The sequence below is a fragment of the Cygnus olor genome, chromosome 3 (genome assembly GCF_009769625.2).
Source record: "Cygnus olor isolate bCygOlo1 chromosome 3, bCygOlo1.pri.v2, whole genome shotgun sequence".
NCBI classification, from domain to species: domain Eukaryota; kingdom Metazoa; phylum Chordata; class Aves; order Anseriformes; family Anatidae; genus Cygnus; species Cygnus olor.
In genome coordinates this window covers 2,073,152-2,096,236 of record NC_049171.1, presented here as the reverse complement: position 1 = coordinate 2,096,236, position 23,085 = coordinate 2,073,152, and the positions used below count along the sequence as shown (strand labels likewise).

General features: G+C 48.2%; 1 protein-coding gene across 13 annotated transcripts in view; it reads right to left on the bottom strand.

The window, feature by feature from the left end:
- EXTL3 (exostosin like glycosyltransferase 3) overlaps window positions 1–23,085 on the bottom strand; it is a 130,418-nt gene that overhangs the window by 103,388 nt on the left and 3,945 nt on the right. For 5 of the 13 annotated variants that reach the window (XM_040554182.1, XM_040554188.1, XM_040554166.1 and 2 more), the window contains exon 1: window positions 6,354–6,589. The exons of 4 other annotated variants lie outside the window; for them this stretch is intronic. The gene's annotated coding sequence lies outside the window, so the exon portion shown is untranslated. Of the gene's footprint in view, window positions 1–6,353; window positions 6,590–6,714; window positions 6,881–7,660; window positions 7,752–23,085 lie in introns of those variants that run through there. 4 more of the 13 variants (XM_040554171.1, XM_040554186.1, XM_040554170.1 and 1 more) reach the window with 4 other exon arrangements.

Genomic DNA, 23,085 nt, shown 5'->3' with positions numbered 1-23,085 from the left:
TAGCAAGCTGAATCTCCTCATCACGGAAATGGCAGGGACTGGGAGAGGGACAGGGCCCGAGGCCACCTCCTCCAGCAGCCAGGGGATGGGTTTGGTCCAAGCCCTCCCTCGACACACGCACAGGAGATTGAAGGGAACAGGCTAAGAATAGGCCCAGGGCCAGCACAGCATGGAGCCAGACACCCCTGCAAAGCAGCAAGAAACGTTCACAATTCCGCTTTAATCAGTTTTGAGAAGAGGAGACTCACTCTTTTGATAAAGCCAACCCCGTTCCCTTTGTCAAACCGCGGCCACCTTCTGTCCCGGAGTCAGGACCCAGCACGATCGCCGTGCTGGCGCAGAGGCGTATGGAAACCGCCTCGAGATCTGTCTCGAGATCGCACGCCGCTCCTCCAAGGCGAGGGAATGATCCAAAGGCACAAGTCAGCGCAGAGCCCGGCTCGTCCCTGGCTAAACGGCTCCGAAAGATGCTCCGGGCCTTGCTGCGGGAGTAACGCCGCCCCAAAAGCGAGCTCAGGAACGATGCAAAAACATTTCCCTGACACCTCCTTCGACAAGGAAGAAGTAATTGCGTAGCTCGGCCTTTCTAATCGAGATCGTCCTTGTATTTTTCAAAGTTATTTGCGGAGGAAGAGCAGGTCTGGTTCCTGAAGGAGAAAAATTAGCTCGTGGACCAAGCCCTGAGACACCTGCCAGCTCCAGCTCCTAACCAACTGCACCCCTGAGACACTTGTAGGAGCCTTGGTGCCGTTCATCACTGCCACGGAGTAAAAACAAAGCCGGCAGACCCTGGGGGCGAGTGTGAGGAACCAGAGGCAGGAGTTCTTGCAACCTTTTTATTACTATTAGCATTAAGTCTTGTTTTTTGTTAACAGCTCTAAGATTCGCATCAACGCCCCCACTTGGCATACGGTACCGACTCAGGGGTTTTCCACGAAGCAGGGACCTGTTGCACGGACAGGGGTTGTAGGAAGCAACAAAGCCGAGCTCCTGGGGTGCCTCAAAGCCCGCCTGCTCCGCCAGCACGGCGCCGTGTCCCACTCCTTGCAGGAGCACCAAGACATCCACCACCTGGAGCTTCAATTTCTCCTCTCCACAAGACCATCGCAAGGACAGCTCTCCCCCTCCTGCCGCGTCCTTGTTTTTGTTTGAGAGCTCGCGAGGGAAGGCTTAAGAGCAGCTAATTGTCAGACGCCACAGTAATTAGCGGCAGCCTCCCAGCGCAGCCATCTCGGGCTGCTTTGCCCATCGCTGGCTCCTCCTCGAGCCCCACAAGAAAATCAAGGTGCGGCAGGTAGGCGGCAGATTCATCTACCGAGCTCTTCCCAGGAGAGACGCCTAAGGGAAGAAATATCTTACCAAAACAACGCACGGTCAGTTTGGTTTTTTGGTTTTTTTTTAAGCTTTGTTTTTTTTTTTTTTTAAACCATATGCTGTGGGACTGCTACCTTTACGAATAATCTGAGGCCGGTGTTAGCCTGTTCGCTGACTTACGTTGTTAGACGCTCGGTGCATTTCTGGGAGTCGGTGGGCGCCCGCCCCGCGTGTTATCTCCGGCCAGCAGCTTCCCTCTAAATGAGGAAGAGAAGAATTACATTGCCCTGCCTCCTGCCCACCTGCTGGTTACACACCACGGCTTTGATGTTACTACTTCACCGATACCACAGGATTTCGGCCTCTTTACGCACAGAACCTTGCAAGTTTCCCTAGCGAGTTCAGGCCAGCTCTGCTTAGACTTCACCGAGCCCTTAAAAGAAATCCAGGGAGCAGCTCACGCCACCGCTCTGCAAATTTAGGCTCCGAGGCTCCCCCACTTGCTTGGCAGCTCTTCTCGTCACAAGCTCCAGCACTTCCACGCCGACCTTTCCCGGGCGTCATCCGCGTGGCAGCAGCCCTCTGCCAACACGATCCCGAACACGGCGCTTCCCACCGCGTGCCTACGGAGCAGGCCTGTGATATAACGACTTCCTCCTGCCCGGAATAGAAACGCCGAAAGACGCGTACAGATTTCATCCCGAGGCGCTCGAGGACAGGGAAAAGCAAAGCACGCCTTCGCACCGGAGAACTGAGACGTGTTGATGGGACCACATAATGGAGGGTGTTGATGGTTTTAATTGCCTTAATATAAGCAAAGGACCCCATTTCTACACTAATCACAGAAGCACAGAGTTGTAGGGGTTGGAAGGGGCCTCCAGAGACCATCGGGTCCAACCCCCCTGCCAAAGCAGTTCCCTAGAGCAGGCTGCCCAGGCAGGCGTCCAGACGGGCCTTGAATGTCTCCAGAGAAGGAGACCCCACAACCTCCCTGGGCAGCCTGTCCCAGTGCTCCGTCACCCTCACCGGGAAGAAGTTCTTTCGCATGGTGGTGCGGAACTGCCTGGGCTCCATTTTGTGGCCGTTGCCCCTTGTCCTGTCCCCACAGACCACTGAAAAGAGGTCGGCCAAGTCCCTCTGCCTCCCACACCTCAGGTATTTATAGACATTGCTGAGATCCCCTCTCAGCCTTCTCTTCTCCAGGCTGAACAGACCCACAAGTTGCCAGACAAACCCATCATCTGTTTGACTGGACTTAGAAAGTACTCGACCTGCCATAAAGCGTCCCCTAAGGAAGGCAACAGATGCGTGGAACAACTTATGTCCTACTCAATGACATTTCGGCGTTCAAATAAATCGAATCCACTTTCAAACGAGTTCATAGATGACCAAAACACTGGCGCGGAATCGAGATGACACACGTAGCTCCACAATCCCTTCGTGCAGCACGAAAAGGCTGGCACAAAGCTCATCCTACAGAGCCAGGTGTCAGAACAAGCTCGTGAGCACAGCAGCACTCTTAGCAAGATGCAACAGGAGCGGGATCAATCCGCAGGCTACCTGCACTGCCAGCATCCCCGAGAAGAATGTCGGACGGGAAGACACCTGTAAGTATCCTGAATCGGGAAGAGAAGCATTTTATGGAACAAGGCAGGGAAAAGGCTAACCAGCTGGAAACTCTGCAGAAAAAAAAAAAAAAAGAAGCGTTACCTATACAGCGGGAAAGGTTATTTAGGATTTCGTATTAGAAGAAGCCTAAGAGGGTTTCCTACGTTCATGGGTTAATCCCACGTTCTGCTTTCAGGCGGTCGTTTGCATCTGTAGAAAAATGACAGCCAGTTTCTTCATGCGTCAAAACTCACGGAAGGGGAAGGAAGGGCACGGGATAGGCAGAAAAAAAAACATGCACACCCGACTCCATGCAACGAGATCCCAACCTTTAAAGAAACTGGTAGGATGGGCAGAAGTCCTGAGACTAATTAAAACCACTTCACAAGTTTCCCAGGGAGCTTTGACATCAAACCAACAGATAATCTGTAGTCCCTAGTGGGAGTCTTAGGGTTCCCTCCCCCCAGAGGGGCAGAAAACGTTAATTTTCTTGATTTATGAGTCTCAATTCTCTGTATTTCAATCAATTTCGTTAACAAGAGAAAGGCCATTTCACAGTTTCAACTGCACGTATCAACACAGCCTTGAGAAACCTACTGCCAGTCACCATGAGTCGGAGGGGGGCAAATGCCAGCAGAGGGAGCACAGCACACCTATGCACTTTATATATATATATATATAAATAAATATCAATAAATAAATACATATATATAAAGATATTGGAACTTTCTTTATAATTAGAATAATCTTGCAGGGATTGTCCAGCAAGTCAAGCTACAAAACATGCTTTCAAAAAACCATTTGTGACAGATTAGTCAGACCTCTGAACTGCTCTCGCTGGTAACGGGCATTAATTAACTAATAGCAATGATCTAAGAAAAATGGGAGTTCGATTTGCCCTTCAAAACCGGGCCTGCAACTGCTGTGTACTGACATCAATTTACCTGGTTGGCCAGCATTCAAGGCTTCCTACACCCGGGCAACGCAGGGATCGATGAGCTGTGAGCCACGGAGCTGTACATGCTTCTGTCTTCATCCTTCCTAACAAGCCCCAAAACCTCAAATTGGCTTTGCACCTCTTCGCAGGCAGCATCCACCAACATCCACCTGATTTGCATCTGAGAATCAGACGTCTAGGCTGCAGGAGCCAACTCAACCACGGCAATCACCGGTAAACAGTACTTTAAAGTCTTCTCCAAGGAGAAAAAACTGTGGGCTCCGCTTTTGAGGATACGTCTAAATTGCAACCACAGCACTGCAGGCGTACTCAGCCCAGCCAGCATCAGCATGGGTTGTATGAGACAGCTGGACATCCCAGCTGCATATCCCAAATCCCACGTGAACGCTACCCCTGCATACTAGCAAAGAGATTCCTACCTGCCATAAATTGTCACATGCTTAGGCGTGCATATGAATATCACTTGTCTTTTTCTCAAGGAAACATAAAAACCACACGTATTTTGCTTGCTAGGTGGTTAGGACATAAGGATCCCAACCTGGGTTAGAATTAATTCGTTAAAGTAACAGCAAAAAATCCAACCTGGGTTAAAATCTCAGCATTAGAAACTGCTTCACAATGTTCAGTCTATTCCTGAGCCGAAGAGGGGTATTTAGCACAGGTAACGGGTAGGGAAGGGAGACAACAAGCACCAGGAAAACCAATCTGCTGTTGAGACTGGATCCAATGATTGGGAGGTCCCTTCCACTTCTGTTTTCCTGGGGGGTTTCCAAAGCAGAAAGGTTGCCTCTGGACTAGGAGCCAATCCGTATTTGACTGCTGTGATCTTGCCTTCAAACAGCCGGCGCATGCGGTTAGCTGCACTTCCCACCCCAGTGAAATCGTTGTGGGAAGGAAAAGGAATGCCCTGGGAAAACAGGCAAGGCAGCTGGGATGGGTGACAGCAGTCAAAGAGCAAGGAGGAAAAATTTAACATTATCATGGGATTTCAAAACTTAATAGTCGTGGAAAACAGACTCAAGATGGTGCCTGGCTTCCTGTGTGCAAGCAAGCCCTGGGAACGCGTCAACACCATTTAAATCCTTGTCTGAACAGTCCCAGAGATCCACGCTACAAACATTGCACGGAAGACAATGATCTCTCCCATCCCACCTTAGCGGCACAAGAACAGCCTTCCAATTTTGCAGTTTATCATTGAGAAACAGCCTAAACCACAGCAGTCCAACAACCACGTTTTTCTTGTTTTCTGTATCTGCTGCTTTTGCTCTGATTTAACAACTGCCAAAAGCCGTCCTCACGTGCAAACAAACACGAGAGCTAACAGTCTCCGCTTGCAAAATTAGAGAACTTCAGAAAACTATTTTGGACTTCCCTTCTGCAAAAAGACAGCGAGAAGTTTGAGGGCTGTCAGTACCACAGCCATGCTGCCAGAGGAATTTGGCTGTACCAGGCTCAAATGAAGGCAGTCAATTACCCCTGCTCCGATATCTCTTAACACTGAACTGAACCAATGCAAAGTCTGATTTCTGGAAAGAAAAACCTGAAAAGAAACATCACAAAGTCGTATCTGAATACGGGTAAAGCCACACGTAACACCAGGACCCGTGTGTGGCACGTGAAGTTAGGGGATTTGTGAGGGGAAAACACTTCTCCCACCCCCACATAATCACACTGCAGTCCATTTGTGATTAATAGAAGGAGGTTTTAGGATTATTCATCGCTTGATGAAGCGTGACAACGTACAAAACACGTTCCACGTGACACAGTACCTCAGACACATGACAAACACTGATCAAAACACGCCTGTGATGCGTGTGATAGACTCTGGCACCTCACACACGCAGATTTCTCCCCCAAAACAGATAGTTGCCTGAATGTGACACCCACTTCAGGAAACAGACTTATTTAATCTCCACTTTTTTTACAGATTAAATGGCCTCATGGCACAGAAACCAGCGATTTTCAAGCCAAACTACCTGATGAGGCCACCGGCCCACATGAGCTACGAATTTTGACAACGCGGCAGCGGAGCAGCACCTCTCTGACGGACACTGTGCTTTACTGAATCTTTAATACTAATTTAATACTAATTTAACCACTTCTGGCCCCTTCAGACAAAACTGTTTCCTTGGGGACCAGCACAACTGGGTGTCACGCAGGCGGCGGTAACACGTTAACCGACATTAATGTAGTTTAATTCCACTAATTTATTTTAATTCCACTATTCAGCAGGATTTTTTATTAGGGAGAGACCCCTACGTTTTAGGGGAGAACAGCTGGAAAAATAACACTTAAAAATAATTAAAAAAACCAAGGATACCCCTCTCCCCCCCCCCCCCCCCCCCCCCCCAAAAAAATAAAAGCCCTCAGGGGCCGTGCCCCCGGACTCTACCACTCCCCTCACACGTCCTGCCCCGCCATGGGGGGGATCAACACCCCCCCGCCCGCCGGTACGTGGTACAGTCCAGCCTACCTCTCGGCGCCCTCGCTGCGCCCTCCCGGCGGAGCCGCGGGGCCGGCGGGGGGGGGGGAGCCGCGGCCCCTGTCTCGCTTTGCCCCCGCCCTGCCCTGCCCCGCTCCCCCCCCCCGGCCCCCCCCGCCGTCGGCGCGCAGTTGGTTCGTTCCGAGCGGCCGGCCGGGCTTCTCCCCTTAGACCGCCGGCTCCCTCACGTCTTCGGCCATTTCCGACCGGACCGGCGGAAGTTGCCGAAGTGGCGGCGGAACTTAGCGGACTGAGCCGAAGGGCGAGCGGAGATAGCCGAAGCGCTGACGGAACTTGCCGAAGGGCTTTAGGGAGCAAGAAACGCGAAGGAGGAGGCCGCTCCGGAAACTACCGAGAATTGCCGAAGCGTCCCGGCTCCGCTCCGTCACAAGGCGAAGTGCCCGAGGCCGGAGAGCTCCCGCCCGCTCCACAGCCGCCCGCTGCCGGCGCCGAGCGGGGCGGCCGGCCGAGGCGGAGCGCTGGCCCTTTAAATGGTGGAGGGGGCGGAGCGGCGCCTCCCTCCCTCCCCTGAGGTGGGCGCTGGCCATTGCGCATGCGCGCTGCGCCCAGGCGCTTTTCCCGCCTAAAGGTGGGCGCGAGGGGACGCCGTGAGGGGCTGGGGTCCTGTCAGCGACCCGGGTCCTGTCAGCGCCTAGCTCGGCCCCCGCCGCCCCATTTGTGTCCCAGTAGCCATCAGCTGTGCCCCAGTAGCCCGCAGTTGTGCCCCTGAAGCTACCCACTCTACCCCAATAGCCACCAGTTGTGCCCCAGTAGCCACCCATTGTATCTAAGTAGCCACCAGCTGTGCCCCACAAGCCCCCAGTTGTGCCCCAGCAGCCACCCATTGTACCTAAGTAGCCACCAGCTGTGTCCCAGTAGCCCCCAGTTGTGCCCCAGCAGCTACACACTGTACCCCAATAGCCACCAGTTGTGTCCCAGTAAGCCACCAGCTGTGCCCTAGCAGCCCCCAGTTGTGCCCTGGTAACGCCCAGTTGTGCCCCAGTAGCCCCCAGTTGTGCCCGTGAAGCTACCCACTCTACCCCAATAGCCACCAGTTGTATCTAAGTAGCCACTAGCTGTGCCCCACAAGCCCCCAGTTGTGCCCCAGCAGCCGCCCATTGTACCTAAGTAGCCACCAGCTGTGTCCCAGCAGCTACACACTGTACCCCAATAGCCACCAGTTGTGCCCCAGTAAGCCACCAGCTGTGCCCTAGCAGCCCCCAGTTGTGCCCTAGCAGCCCCCAGCTGTGCCCCGGCAGCCCTGAGAGGCAGAAGGTGCACCCATGGAGCTCAGTCACCCCTCGGCTCTGTGGTCAAACCTCCACTGGGACTGCAAAGGTTGCCATCAACCCCCTGGAGATATATTCAGGTGGTTTCTGGTAAAAGGGCCTGTGAAAATAAGTATATGCTGGGATGCTGATACAGAGATGTAAAAGTGATTACAGACCCTGCTTACTGGTACTACACCATCACCACCGATTTCCTTTCATTACCAAGTTACATCAAGGTCCAATCTGGACAGTTTGTATTAATATCACAAATTATGATTCAATCTGGACAAAAGAGGTTTAAATACTATAGTGGTGTAAAACGTCATTCGTGGTTTTAACCTTTCTTTTCTGACTAAACAGCATTTACGCTGACAACAGCATTAATGCTGTTAAGTAAGAGCAGCTATGTAAAATGTAGGCTGACAAGTACCAAACATACCAAAAGATGGTGACTGAAGCAAAAGAATTAGAAAAAAAAAAATCGGTGAGGAAATAAAGGGGAGAAAAAAGGCAAGTGATGGTGCCAGTTATCATCTTACAAGAAAGCCAAGCCAAACGGAGCTTCAGTACTTTTTATTATTTTATGCACTTTAATTTTGCGTATATATTGGGGCCCCTTGAGAGGCAATCCTATCTGTTGGAATCAAGTCTCACCCCACAGCACCCAAACTGACAACTTTTGGGGGACTAAAGAATGCGACAGAAGAAACGAGGTTTTATCTCCATAGGAGTGCATAGGGTGGCAACTGTAGTGTGTCTCCAGGAATCTCAGCTTTAATAAAACATGAGCACTTGAAAGCTGCAAGAAACCACTTTTCCACTGCTCTGCACTTTTTAACAGTCATTTAACACATGTGTAAAGAAACTAACTTTTATACCAAGATGAAAAAACCATAGGGGGTGAGCGGGAGAGCAGGTCTACATGTTGTTAAAGAATACAGAAGGAAATCTCACGAACAGGGAACGTGTGTACAAAAGGGCAGGCGTAGGTACTGCATGTTCAAAGGATCTCACAAACAATATTTTATATATTCCAGGAAAAAGAAGACAGATTATTAAGGCATTGCCCAGTATAAAGGCAAGGTTATCACCCAAATTGCTGGACACAGCCGTGTTGTCCCAGCACACTCGTGTACCGACACCTGCCATGACATGAGGAGACGCTGTCCATCCTGCTCTACCTGGAGTTCTGCTTGAGGATGCAAGGTGACAATAAATCCCTTCAGGGCCTGGCTGAGGAAGAAATACAGTTGGAGAACTTGTATGTCAGGACACAAGGCGAGAGACCAATTCTTATCCCGACTCCCAAAAGTAAACAAGCTCTCAGGAACAGCAGCCAGCATGGCAAATCCTTCCTTCAAAGTAGTCTCAAGGCTGCTGCACATTACATTGATGTAGGCAGTTTCAGATTTAAACCCCTTCTCCATGTACTGACCCCTTCTTATTCCAATGCAATAGGAGCTCAGCATAAAAGGGGAGTTTTCCGTTTCCCTCCCATCAAGCTAAAACTCCTCAGCTGCCTTACGTGTATCCCAACAGAAATATTATCGTGTTCAAACAACCTCACTTCCCACCCTTTCTGCTATCAAGGCTTTTGTTTTCTTACAGCCTGCTCATACACTATATCCAAGAGCACACGTAAGGTATTACCTCAGAAATGGATTCTAATAGGCAGTCTATAAGCTGCGATGAATAACAGTTTAAACAAATATAAGTTGCATGACTCCTTTCCTAGCAGAGGAAATGTGGTGAGGGTCTGTGCTGGCACGCACCCCAGGAGAGGTAAGAAATACTGTCCATCAGAGGCTATAGGGTAAAGCCAAAATCTAAGAAAAACTGGCTTCATTATTCCCTCTGCTCACAGAACAACTTGTTTAGACACCTGTGTATAATTTCATGCTGGCAATCTCCCTTGTGTTACCTTTTAAGTAGCTCTACAGTTGGCAGCTGCAATTTAATACAGTGGATGCCACCACTCCTTTGTGTCCTCTTTTTCTCTATTTCAGTAGTCCCCACTTGACCTCTTTCCCTTACCTTCACCAAATTCCCCCTCTCATCCCACTTGTGGTTCTCGCATCCAACACACCGATGTTTCCTCTGTGCTATAAATTACATCGAGTCATTTCAAGCAGGTATTAAGGAGTTTCAGAGCCAGCCAACACACAGATCCATGGCACGCTTCCATGGCCTGGAATAAACCTCAGAAAAACATCCGTTGATCCTCAAGAGAACAACAGTCGGAGGGGAGGACCCTGAACTTTCATCCTTTCCCTACTTATGGGCCTTTTGGTAAACCTTTTTTTTAACTTCTTTCTCCTCCCTTCCACAGGAGACAGCACCAAAACCTGAACATCTGTGGATTTCATGAGTTTTGTGGATATAGACCGCACTCTTAACCTCAGACATTCCCATCAGATTTCATAGGATTCAGTCACTTGTTAGCCCCCAGGGTGCTGTAGGTGCTAAACAGGTAATAAACATCTCTCAGCCCCTATGGAACAACTACACCTACATAGCAAACCTAAATTTTCAAGCCTGCTGAGCCTCTGTCCGCTTTTGTCCATCAGATAACGCACGGCACACTTCACAAGAGAGGAAATCTGGAATACTGGCCAAACTCCAGTTTAGGTAGTTACATTCTGACGATTTACAATCTCCCCTGCAGCTTTTAGTGGACATGGATTTTTTTTCCCCTTACTTTATGTCCTAAAAGTAGTGGCCTGGTCCTGCTTATGCTGCTGAAGCAGTTGCCAGGCTTTGCAGTGTAAGTAGCTGCATTTCAGGGGTAGGCAACGTTTAAATAAAGCATGTTATGTTGAAGACTCCATGGGCACAAGAAGTACTTCAACAATACACCCTACTGCTGGGCATAAAGCAAAGCAAGGGCTAGAGCATGTAGGGAAACTCAGCGAGAACCCGAATAATACTGGAATAGTAATAATAAACAATAAAAAAAGGGAAAAATTAGCATAAGAATGGACACATGGACATAAAGTGCAAAGACTTTTTCCTCCCAAATACTAATGCAGGCTTGGACCCAGCACAGCTCCAGCTGGAATCCGAAGAGCAAGGACAAGGAACTCCCAGCGTCCTGCACAGGGAAAGCGGATCACGATGGCAGGAGAAAGTAAGTCTATAAACGCAGGGAAAGCTTTCAGCAAGATGCTGGGCTGCTAGAGGACACTGCCTGGTAGTAAAAAGGTGTGAGGAAAAGAAATGTCCGTTCCCTTGTTAATGAAGGCCCATTTTACATAGCTACTTGAAAGAAAGAAAAATCGAGTCAAGAAATGGGGTAGAAGGTTTTGTTTTAAGGCGTAGTATTATGGATCACACTCAGAGTATGTCGAGTTGCACCGCCACACATTTTATTAAGAGCAAACATTCTAGATAAATTCATTAAATGACTGCATTATGCTTTGTTTAGAAACCCCTACATAACCACGCTATGTTATTATCTTCACGAGAACCCCAAGGCCTAAAAGGGCAATTTTCATATTTCAGCAACAATGAAGTTAGGAGAGATTAGGACGGTGGTTACAAATAAACCGTGAGAGACCAGATGGCTCAGAGGATGGGTAATGAGACATGCAGCTTTCCCTCCTCCCCCAGCGTGTCCCAGATCATTAGCGACTGAAAGCTGTTACTAGCACTGGGTGAGTATTTTTCACAAGTAGTTTATTGACCAAAACGTGGGTTTGCCCGTCCCCAAAACTACCGGCAAACCAAATTCCGTATGACGAGTCCCTCCAGGCTTTGGTGGAGCTCAATGGTGTGCAAGGATGAAGGCGGAGGGTGTTGTCTTCCTGCCCCACGTGCCCATAACCACTCCCAGCAATTCCACAGCAATTTTGTGGACCTAGCCCTGATTTCCTTTGCCTTTTTTACGGCTACCTAAAAAAATGAAATGCTTTGAGTCATTCAGAGTCACGACTCAGTCAGAGTGTGTGAATCAAGCCTAACCAGGTGAATTAACAGCAAGTTGTTACTCCCAGCAGCCTGTGTGACGGTGGTACCCAGAGAAGAAAGGTGCTCCACACAAGCCAATAAACAGGTGGGTTCATGGCACAGGAGTTTATTGTACTGAATAACTCCCAGACTAAATTTGTACTAAATAACTCCAAGACTAAATAACCTGCTGAGCTCCTTTATCTGTCCTACAAAGGGTTATTCCTCTCCTATCCACACCTCGGCCCTTGTGGGATGTGCAGCAGGGAGAGCAAATTTGCCTGAACATGCTACGCTCGTTTCTCTTTTTATCTAGACTTAGCTCTTATCACTCTAAAAGAAATAGATGAGTCACCCAGCATCAAAAAAAAAATATCTGTGTCTAAATAAAATTTATCTACAGAAATTTTTAAAAAAGCACGTTAAGAGATGTTCATATCACAATGCTCCTGGAAATTTCAGTGACTATTAATAAAGATGGGTTTCGAAGCAGGAAGCAGCAACCCAGTCTGGTGACAGCCAAGCAAAGACCACGCTGGATCTCAGCTACGATTGTGACAAAATCCCTTGGTCAAGGCTCCTTCAGCGCCTGAGCCCTGCTGTGCCAAGGGCTCTGCCGCATTTCTGTAGAATTCCCGTGAATTCTTTAACCACTACAGCTAACCATGCTTCCCTTCATCTCAGAACAGATGCTTTGAAGTTTTCCAGAGACACCCAAGAAAGAAGACACATCCAAATACCTAGACTACCCCCAAACTCCACCCTGGAACAGATGGCGAGGTTATAAATACAGAAGCATCTGGTAACTACTGGTATGAAAAAGCTGGCAAGCCACGGCTTATTCTGTTCTACTAAATATTCCGTAATTTGAACTATATTTAAACAGGAGTTAACAAGAAGCAATCGTTTCGTTCGTATCTAGCAGAATCCCTAACCACCTACATGCCGTAACTGCAGCGGAGCTTGTGCATTACCCTCTCGTCTACCAAAAGCACTTTTTTAATTAAGCATTCAGCAGTATTTAAACTCAAATTAAAAGCGACTGCAAAACAAGTCGCTCAGCCCCTCCTCGGTAAAGTACAAAAGCATCATTTTAAGCGTGTGCTCTGTTGCATCAAGCAACCAGACTCGAGGCCACGAGTTTCCAGCACTTCAGCTCACCCTCGAGTACGCACAATTTGAGGGGCTTTGACAACCTGCCAGATTGCCGAGAGTGCTTCAAGAGACAGAAAACTCCAGGAACCGAGACTCCGCTGGCGCAGACCCGCGTGCTTAAGCCAGCTGCTTCATTTGTCCCCGGGTTCAGCTGCCACAGTGGAAACTGGAGATAATACTTCCTACATGACCGTTAGAAAAAGATCTGTTAGAAATTATAGTCAGAATATGTTCAAGAAGGCCAGTAAACACATACACATGGTGAAAAACACAAAAAACACCTCAAAACCCCAAAGCAAAGCCAGACCTGAGTGTGCACACTACACGTGTAACCCAAAACGTGCGATCCCAAAACTCTGCTTAAATAATGTTTTGGGACAACGCTGTGCAGCTGAGTGAATCAGCTGGGTTTGCTGGAAATCCAAAGCGATAGCACGCATGAAACGATCAGTCCGGATTAAAGTCACTTGGGGAAAAGGCTGCAAAAGGCTGTCTACCGGGATCGTGTTAGAGGTCCACTGGAGACCCCACCGTCAGGTTTGGATGTGTGCAGAGAGCCTTTTAAAATGACGAGAAAGAAATACTCCTAGGAATTGGCTGATAAGGGAGCCTTAAATTCCAGATATAGAAGGAAGAACAAATACTAACAGCGGGGCCCTGCGATGTAAGAGCTGACAGACTTCCCCACAAAATAGGCGTTGAACAAACAGGAGGTGATGCTGCCGCGGACTTTTGGCAAATAGCGAGGATGTGATAATAAGAGCTGCTTGTGATCACTCAGTTCAAGCCTCCTTTCCACAAATTGGTTCGGTTTAAGCAAAATCAAAGGAGGTCTGCGAGGTTTTTGGTTTCATAAAGGGAAGTTGAGGTAATTAACTGGTTTGTGAAGCTGACCGGGCTGCACAGCTGAAAGGCTCCAACGAGGTCTTGAAACCAAAGAACAAAAACCATCTGCCATTTGCATCCTGAATGGAGGAGCCGAATAAAAAGCACGCATGGGAATGCCAGGAGAACACGCAGGCGATTAGGGAGAGCCACGCTCAAGCCCCCAGACTTATTAAATGAGCTGCACCACCGCTCAGCCACGGCAGCACAGGACAGCAGCATTTCAACCAGGTCTGCACAACACCTGAGCTAAAATTTAGAAATCTTTGTAAGCTGGAACGAACCTCCCCAGCCTGTGTTTGAGTGCCCATGTGCACATTGGGTGCTCTCAGCTGTAACAACGCGGCACACCATCAATGCCAGCCCCCTCCAGCCAGGGGTCCTTGCAAATTGCAGAGGGCTCCACGCAGAATTTCCCCGTTTGGGGACGAAGGACTAGAGAAAGCAGCACTCGGGGAAGCCATGGCATCAGCCGCACACAAGCCTCAAGGACAGAGTTTGAATGGAAACATAAAAGGCATGGAAATACGGAGTGTAAAACGCGCCACCAGATCAAAGTTATGTTGTGCTAAAATAACTTGGCACCTGCCTTCGATAAAATAAGGGGGCTCTTTGGCCAAAAAGGCATTAGATCTTATTTATTGGGATTTTAGCAAAGCGGCAAGAAATCTGGGGAATTATTGGTAGAGGGGGGAAATGGGAATCAATAAAGAGAACGACGAGATCAATAAGAAACTCTAGTGAGCACTAAGTGCTGCAGGTTTTTTAGAAAGCATCATTACAAAGTTAAATAATAATAAATGTCATCTTTTTAAGCACAATCTATTTCAAGGCCTAAATTTACTATAAGGTACCAAAATGATTTAAATTGGAAAATATACATATATATATATATGTATATATATTTATATAAATATCTAAGCACGACAGGCCTGCTGCCAAAATCGACCACTAAAATAGGGAAACAGTTGCCAACTGTGCTTTTTTGCAGGGCAGAAAGGATACTTTCTTCTTTCCACAGCTCACTCAGTTCTATTATTAGTGCATTAGAAACGGAGAAACCAACTCAAAGTTGAATCATTTTGCAAATATTTTTTTAAACAAAAACTTTCTAGCTTTTTTTCTCTCACCTGCAGGATCCTTAAGTATATTTGCAAAAGTGCGGGACGGAAATCCTGAGCCTGATCCCTTAATGCTGAAGTCAACGCCATCGCATAATGCCATTAATACATTTATCAGGCTCCATCTTCACAGTAATCAGGTTTTTAGCCCGTTACACAATTCCCATTAGAAGGCTATTCAAGAGCCTCACTTGGTTTGAGGCATTCTGCTCATTTCCAGCCTTAACATATTCAGAGCTGTTTGTTCTTGTGCCTGAATTGTCATTTAACTTAAATATCTCTTCTCCCTCTCTGGTGTTTATGGGAGTGTATTTATAGAGAAGGAGTATCATTTTTCTCTGCCTTTTTTTGTCACTGGCTTACCATCCCAGCTCCCCTAATGGGGTTGTGAAGCAGCTGCCCTGTTCTCCAGATCATTTCCAGCAGACACCCTCCCCTGCGCGGCCAAGGAGTACAGAGTACGTTTTAAACAATACCTCACTAACACCTTCTGCAGTGGCCTTCACATTTCATTATCCCTAGTGGAAATAATTTGGATGACAAACGTGATCCCGGTATGTATCCTTGGAATCGGTACATCACAGTTATCCTATCCTATACGGTCCAGTTCCCATATAGGAAACCCTACTTTGCATCCGAGCTTGCACTATGTTCCCTTAACACAAACAGTCCTGAACTCATTCATTCTTTTTATGTTATATCCCATATTTTTTTTTTATGCTATATCCCATTTTTCCTATTTTGATGACCTCTTCAAATACCATTAGTTTCTGCTATTCCATTTGTTAATACATTAATTAACAGCGGTCTTGAGACCAGACCTTGAGGATCGCTGCTGCTAACTTGCCCGACAATCCTTTTTCAACCACCCTACCTCTTCTCCCGTGACTACAGGATTTATTGATGCAAACCAGAGAAAATAGTTCAGTTCTAAGTGATTGATTTAAACTGTCCTGCTTTGTATTTTTAGTCTTTTTTTTTTTCCTTACCAAGGGCTGCCTTTTGCTGAAAAAGAACAACAAAGGGCTATTTCTCTGTAAATCAGGCCTTTGGCTAACTGGAGAGCTGTCCTACTTTCTCAGCTGGGCATTTGTATAAATTAATAAAGTATGCAAGTTCACACGTTTTATGTTAAAAATGGTAAATGAAGTTTCTTAATGACTAGCCTGACTTTTTAATTGTACTTAGGATTTATGTCACAATTAAAAAAAAACAATTAGAGCGTAGGAAAATGGCATGTAAAATTTGTAGTTAAATAAAATTAAGCTAAATGTGCTGAATACATGGTTTAAATGAAAACAAACTGTTTCATTGTACAAAGGAATTCTGCAGCCTATATATAGAAACAATTTTATCTATTCAGCATGTCTTCAGGTTTTCAGAACTTGAAACAAAATTAATTTCTATTCTCATGCAAAGGACAAGATGATCCTAAAGTAAAAGGAATGTGGCAAAACCTCTTTCATTAAATGTCTTCTTTTAACCCAGATTGCTCCCACAGCTCAATTTGCCCACCACCTGTGTCGTGAGCAGATGGAAGGAAGAGCAACACCAGTGAGCAGAGGTGGAAGGGGAGCACACGACTGCTTCTGCCAATGTCAGTCCTGCCGAAAATGCCTGTGGAAGCATGCTCACGGCATTGGAGAGGATGCAGACCATACCTGATGCACTCTGGTAAGCACTGGGCAGTTGAATTTTCAGGTCTGAAGAGCAAGGCACTCAAGGAGCTCATCAGAAACTCTGAGATTGTCCAACAGGTGGCAATGCACGTGTTTAATCAATACCAATACTGGCTCCCTGGAGAGCAAGAAAAACCAGTAATTTGCTCTTGCAGCTACAGGAATGTTCCACCAAAACCACTGTGTGGAGTTTTAAAGTCATTCCAATTTAAAGACCACAGAATCATAAAGTATTCCGAGTTGGAAGGGACCCACAAGGACCATCGAGTCCAGCTCAGGAATAAGAAAAACGCTTCTTTCTCAAAATCCTTTTCTCCCAGTGTAACAGAACAATACTACATTTTGTCCTTTTTTTTTTTTTAATTAAAAAAATAGGTTGAACTTCAGGAGTGTTACTGTACTAGAAGGAATAGAAGAAGCTGAATATAGCGCATCATAAAAAGATGCCACCGGGATCTGTTAAAGCCAACAAAATTGAAAACACGTAGAAGGAAAGGAGCCAAAAGCCCAGAGCCAGATTTCAACTTGGCGGACGCTGTGGCCGGGGGCCAGGGGAGGACGTGTACCAGGAGCAAGGAGAGGGAGGGCTCCTGCCGCAGCCCACAAGCCAGGTATTGAGGGCAGACAACCCGCTGCCATCACCTGGATGGAGCAGCCGGGGTGAGAACAGCGAAGCGATGCCCGTTTCAGCTTGCTGGGGCTCCCTCCTGGCGTATCTAAGCTCAGCTGTAAAAAATTCTCATAGTAAGCCGTACCATTAATAGCCACGGAGCTGTTATACACCACTCTCCTTCTTCAAAGGGCTGTGAAACCAGTGACTAATCCTCACAACCACCTCCGTAGGTGCAGGAACTGCTTAAAGATGGAAAGAGAGGCAAAATGCTGAAGTCATCTGCCACAGCTCCTAAAAGGGAATTTTAAAAAACAGACGAGCACAAGGCAGAAATGCTGGGCTCCCAGTCACTGCTCTCTATCACACGGCTGAATTTCCTTTGCATTTCCTGGAGACACCTACTACCTAAAATATTTCCCCCAACACCCCGAATCCCTTAATTTATAGAATTACTTCTCAAGTGGGTGTGAGACTGCTGTTGTATCTCCTCTGCACAGGCAGCGATGGGCAGAGCAGCAGAGGAAACGAAGCGGATGCAGTGATAGTACAGCGGAGATCAACAGGAAGTTTTGGCCCCTAACTTGCATTTCAGCTGATGTGGTTTAACCAGGGCAAAAGAAACCCAACAGCAACACACACGAACAGCAGAACCTACTCATCAGAGCGTCGGTAAATCACAGTCCTAAAACTCTCATCTCCACCTTTGGTACCACCCTGGGAAGATTCCCAGAATCGCTCCATACCTCAGCTTTTCCTCTAGCAAATGGAATTGCCTCAAAATTTTCAAGAAAACTACAGAACAAGGTCAGGCTTATAACGAACTCTTGGAGGAAAGGCAACGTGGAAGTACAGAGCATCTCCATTACTAATGCCCCGCTCAGCAGAGATCTCCGGAGGAGACCAGAACTGGAAAAATATTTTTTAAAAGTGCTAGAAACAACAATATGTTACTGAAGGGAGAATAAACCCGACACACTCGTGTTTTTAAGCACCTTAATAACATTATCAATAAACCCCGATGCATTCTCTCCACAGACGCAGCGCTGACAATTGATTCAAATGGATGACACGTCGGTAATACGCCTGTCTGCCTCTCGAGCCGAAGCAGATAAAAAATTCAGAGATTGCGCTTCCTCGGTATTTGTATGCTAATACGCACAGCTTTAGGGAAATTGTTGCGACTCAGCCCTACAATTCATTCGGTGCAGTCGGTGACATTCAAGTACCCACCAGCAATTTTCGGGCCGCTCGCAGTATTTCCTACGGGCTGTCATCAGTCTGATGCGTTATCTTCTCTGCAAAAATCCATCATGAGCACCAGGCAGGCTTCCCCTTGGTTCAGATAGGCAGGATTAGAGCTGACTCATCCTCTTTTTTTTTTTTTTCCTCCCCCTTTCCTGACAATTTGTAGAGGCTCATTTTCAATTTAGTTTTCCCATGTTATGTGAGGAGAAGGCGCCTGGATGCGTGCGTGTGCGTGCAAGAGACGATTTGTTTTTAATCTCCAGCTATTCCTCTTGTTAACAGTTTCTTCTGCTTCATCTCCTTGGAGGTATTTTATTATTAAAATCAAATGAATTCTCATTTTTCCTCTCGCTTTTGTTGAAAGGAAACAATAGGACTTGCAAGGAGCCCATATAGAAGGACCCGCTCGCCATCTCGCGTCCCTGGCTGGCCGAAGTCCTTCGCTGCGATTCCCCAGGAGGCAGGCGAGCGGCCATGCATCCCGCAGAGCCGCACAGCTCCCTGGCACAGCCAGCTTCTTCCAGAGCCACTTCTGCCCGAACCACCACCACATTTAAACGAAGAACGTGTTTTCCTCTCAATACAGACCACCATGGTCCCTCGTGGGCACTGCCAGGGATCTGCTCTCACAAGCTGGAGCTGTTCCTCTCCCCGAGGCTCCGCAGGTACCCGGGCTGCCCCTCGGGCCTGTTTGTCATCATCCTGTGCAGCCTTAATTACCCTTGCAGACCTGCATCTCTTCATCAGGGCTGACTGAAATACTCTGGCAGGCTCTGAAGTTATTGGGGTGGCGCAAACGCACACGCCTGGTAACTTTGGATGAGGCTGAGTCTAATCTGGTAAGAAAACAACGTGGATGTTGATCGTAAGGGCAAAACAAGGGGAGTGCCGCCGTGGCTCCGAGCAGAGATCACCCACAGAAACAACCTACAGGTTTTGGCACGGGCACCCAGAAAAATCAGTACTCGGATGTACTACGGAATAAGGGAATTTCCAAAATGCCACATTCATAAAGAACCCCCTAACTTACTTAAGTCCCTTTTTTTTGCAGATGTCCACTCCAACATCTCCAGGATCTCTTCAGACTATGATTAAGGGGTGCTGAGGCTGTAGCATGCAGAGGAAAAGCTCAAACACATGAATTCCTTTATTTCTTCAACTCCTCTCATTTCACCACCACTGTGAATAAGTTTTGCTGGGCTCTCCTCCTGATGGGCTTTCCCGGAGACTTGAAAGGCAACGGACACACGAGCCAAAAAGTCCTCAGGTGGCCAGAGATGCCTTACAACAGGCAGACGCGCTCCCTTCAGCCTCTCTCCAACCCCCACTTAATCAAGTGGCTTGGTAAATTGATGAATTACAGTTAAATGATCTCGCTGCGATGCCTTCTGCTGAGGGATGAAGAATACCCTGCCAGAGCCTCCCGATTCCAGGTGATGGATCTGAGCCCAGGCTGCAACACAATTCCTTGGGGCTGACAAGCTCAGCTATTTTCACTCTTAATCTTTGGAATATTCGATTGAACAAATCCAAGCTCATAATTTCCTAGGTGGGCAAGGTTGTTCAAAACACCAGCAGCCCTCCGATTGTTTTTAACTGCAGCAGAAAAAGTGGAGGACGTTCACATAGGAGCTGAAGAGAGCTCAGCTCTAGTGCTGGACATACCTACACCCAAAGCACACCTTTGCTGGAGCACGAACGAGCAACTGTGGACTTGCATTCATCATCTCACGGCCCAAAGCTCGTACCATGCAGCCCTCAGGGACACGGACCCCTGGGGAGCAACATTTCTCATCTTCGGTCACAGTCTGGAAGGTTTTTTCTTTTTTCACGTTCCTGATTTGATAGGAGGCAGCTTGGCTGGATGGCAGCGCTTTGAAGATGTGGGAAGCAGAGAAAAGATAACAATTAATTTAGATCATTTTCTCCCAGCACATACAAACACTGTAAAATAGGAGGAACCTTAGAGCTCCCACGCTTGAGCTTTAGAGAATACAAAGTCTTTGGGGACGCAACATGATTTTTCCTTCCCGTTTTCTTCTCCTTAAAAAGGCTCAGAAGGGAGCAAAGCCTTCTCCAGCCTGGCTGCACAGAACTTTCACACAGATCTCTGCAGAGCTTCAGCTGGATCGAAAGAGGTTGGTGTCATGTGCGAAACCTTCCAGCACTTCATTGTGCAATCTGCTAATTATTTAATGTCTAGTCTCCGCATTTCTGCCGCGCGATTTCTGATGTAGCATTTGAACTAGCTCTCCCTTAAATCTACGGATGGGGAACCACGGAAACGGTTTTTACCCCCCACCAAATTCTGCAGTCGCTGGTTAAAAAATCCCAAGGAACGAGCAAGCTCCTCCAAAAGAGGGATTTGGGAGAAATTGTCCTTTCGCACCCCCACCGCCGCCAGAGCAGCACAACTGTCTTTTAAACAATTCCTCTCTGCCACTAGGGAACAATCCAGCCAGCTCTTTGCGAAATGTCACCATTTCGTCTGGTTTGAGGGATATAAACCGCGCCGTCGCATGCCTGGCCGTCCCACCACAGCCGGGTGCAGAAGTGGGACAACGGGAGGAACAGGACACAGACGGGCCCCGGGGAGCAGCAGAAGGGAGGCTGCTGATGCAAAAGCCAGCGGCAGCGCGTGGACGTCGCGGGGGGAACCAGAACAATAGAAGGAAACGCTGTCGCTGCTCTGGCTGCGGTCCGTGCCGTCAAAACCCCGGTGTTTGGGGATGGAAAAGCCTTGCGAGGGAGAAGCAGAAAACGTCTGGGGATAAAGGGCTTCACCCCTGCATAAAACTTTCCAAGTGAACCGAAGGAGAGAAAAGCCTGGAAATTAAGATGAGTTTGGAGGCAAACGAATAATTTTAAGGCCATATGAAGCTAATCCCCCTTCCTCCCCAAGAACACGATGCACGCAGCATTAAAAAGGCCTGTAGGGTGAGCAGTCGGCACCCATGCTGGTGGCACGCGCTGCTCTTACTGGTCGGACAGGGGTTAACACCAGTTGCTTGTGCTCCAGCAAACAGTCCTATTTATCCCCTCGTATATGTCCGAGTGCGTATGCACATGCTGGATCACTTCCACAAGTATTTAAAAAATACATTTTAACTCCAGGACGTAGGATTTAAAAAATAAAATAACCCATACCTGCTATTGCAAGAGTTGCAATAAAATAAGGACCACTGGTGCCAATGAGTTATAGGTGCCCTAAAGAGGCGGGATAATGGGATCTCTCCGCGTTTTGGGATCTCTCCGCGTTTTGTTTCCTCAGAGGTAACCGCATTGTTATCAGGAGACGCAGGATATGAGGCTCTGCCACTGCTGTGCTCTGATTCATGCGCTGGAATAAAGCAGCCGTTTGATGGCATCTGCATTGCTGACTCAATCACAGATCTTTGGTGCTCATCTTGTCGGTGCCGGGAAAAAGGATCTGGGGGGAGAGCGCTCTTCAAAGCCCTACACAGCGGGCAGCGCGGCCCCGGCTTCGCTGTTTTGCCTCGGGGCATCACCAGTATAAACAGGTAAATAAAATAATCCCTGCCTCCATCCCACATCCACCAAGGCAAGGTTTTCAGCTCTTTTTCTCCACCCAAAGTTGGCAAAGCAACTTGAAAAGAAATCCCAACTGCCCTGCTTTTGGAATACATTGAAAATACAGCAAAGGCAACCGTGCCCCGTCTTCTCCCTGCACTTCACACCCATTCAGCCTCAGGAAAAGGTGGACGGCAAAAACACTTCCTTGTTGAGAAAAGGGGCTGTTTCCAAGCTCTGGATTTTCTTCCCCCTGAATTTAAACTCTGGCACATCTGGTTTGCTTCCTTTTGGAGAACAGACAAGAGCAGCAGCCCAGCGGGCAATGAAATAGATTCTCCTCCAACTCCTAAAGCACCGAGCTGAGCCCAAGGTGGTGACAAAGAAGACAAATTAAGACCTGAGAGGCTGCTAATAACACGTGGGAGCGGTGCTTTCCAGCAGGCAGGCAGCTTTTGCCTCTTCTCCTGCTCTGGCAGCCCTCAGTGAACATCCCCAGCCCCATGTGCCAGCCCCCCGCGTGGGACTGCCGCTTGCATTCGCCTCCTGCCACGTCCTTACCACCCGCAGCTGAGATGGATGAAGCTCCCCAGCCTCTCTCCTTCTCCAGAAGCATGGGGCTACAAGACTGTGTGCACCTAGAAGTGGCCTATTTAGGCCCAAAAAGCCTGCAGCTGGGTCTTTATCCCCACGGCATGACCCGGGTTGGGCTGTGTTGTGTTGGACAAGGATGATGCTGGAGGGGACCGGTTGTGCCTCGTATCCCTTTTGGTATTTTATTCACTGTGGGTGTAAACAAGGTGGTAGGAACAGCAAGGTTGGGTCAGACTAAAGGTCTGCTATCCTGTCTCCAGCCAAGACCGCATAGGAACCCTTCCAGCGAGGCTCACTTGAGCCCTACCTGATGCCCACGCTGCCTCTGAAGACCTTCGGGCCGAGCCAGCAGGACAGCAGCTCCCTGCGAACCGCATTTCCCAAGCTTTTCCATGGGCTGGCGAAGAAGCCGAGGCCATCCCGCCTGGCCTGCGACAACAGCCTCACCAAAATCGAGCGCCAGAGGAGCCGGAGGATTCGCAGCCAACACCAACAAGCCCGGGGTTGGCGGCCTCAGCGCCTGGTGCCAGGCCTGAGCCTCCCTTCCAGGAGATTCGTGTCTCATCAGGTGCGAGCCTCCATCCAACGCCCTTCCAGGCTGAGACACGCCGAAAGGCCCTCTCTGGTTTTGCCGGTGACTAATAACCCCTGAGAGAACGTGGTCCGAGCACCATCGGAGGCAAA